The following is a 1,205-nucleotide window of genomic DNA, read 5'->3' on the forward strand; positions in this document are numbered from 1 at the left end:
GAGTCATATCACACATATGGAGAAAAACCATGTAACCCAGAGAGAACATGTAAACCCCACACACACAGGATGGCAGGAATTGAACCTAGGACCCCAGTGCTGCAAGATAGCAATGCTAACCACTTTGCCACCATTATAAATGGATGGATATCTTAGTTATCTTTCTAGTTCACAGGTTTGCATGCATAATTTAATTTTGAAAGCCACTGAGACATCAGGTACTACTGTTGTATTTATGAAAAAGAAACAAAACAAAAAACATACTAACAACTGTGCCATCCTACGCCTTAGCTAATACATTTTATTATTCATAAACAGTTAACATTGTTAGCAAAATATTTTGAATTATATTTAACCCTATTTTTTCTTTAGTTTTGTATTTAACTTATTATATGATAGTCAGACTTAATGTATATTTGAACAATGAAAATATATTTTTACAAGATTTTACATTAAGCACTTAAAATTAATATGGTTAATAATAGTAAACTGTAACATGCTGTAACAAGATCGGTTAAACGGCGAAGAAAATGCTTTCAGAGAAAATGTTTCAGGTGTGAAGAACATAGATCTCCAATGCAATTTCAACCAAACCTGTTCCCACACACCCTGCCCCCACTACCATTAGAATATACACAAAGCACTCAAATCTTTCGAGCTAATGATCAGGTGACCCGAGAGAGAGCGAGAGAAACACCAAGGGGTATCACCAAGGGTATTAATAATACGATCTATAGTTGAAATCTGAGCCTAAATAAAAAGAAAAAGCAAGTGATTAGGTTTATGAGCAATCTAATTACTTATTCGTTTAAAACGCTATATAAAATAAAGTTTATTATTAATTTGCTGCACAGAGCGGTGAATATTGTTATGCATAAGACAAAGATAACGATCCTGATCAGTTTAGAAATCTGTGTACGCTGTAAGGTTTTTACTTCTTAAACTTTTAAAGTACACGTTTTGAATAGAAAGAAATCCTCTTCCTGTTACAGTATGTATAGCAAACTAGCACGTCTTTTTTCTCCAATCAGAGGGGTGTCAGATGGTGTCAGCCAATCACCATTCTGCGTTGGGTAGCAACGGGTGACTGTTCTCAGGCGGAAGATGTAAACAGCTTAATGTTCGTGTTAAATAATTTTTTAAAATTCAATTAAACGGGCACAATTAAGACATTAAATATACATATACATACTGTATACAGTACA

This window comes from Atractosteus spatula, assembly GCF_055471065.1.
Source record: "Atractosteus spatula isolate fAtrSpa1 chromosome 16 unlocalized genomic scaffold, fAtrSpa1.hap1 SUPER_16_unloc_1, whole genome shotgun sequence".
NCBI classification, from domain to species: Eukaryota; Metazoa; Chordata; class Actinopteri; order Semionotiformes; family Lepisosteidae; genus Atractosteus; species Atractosteus spatula.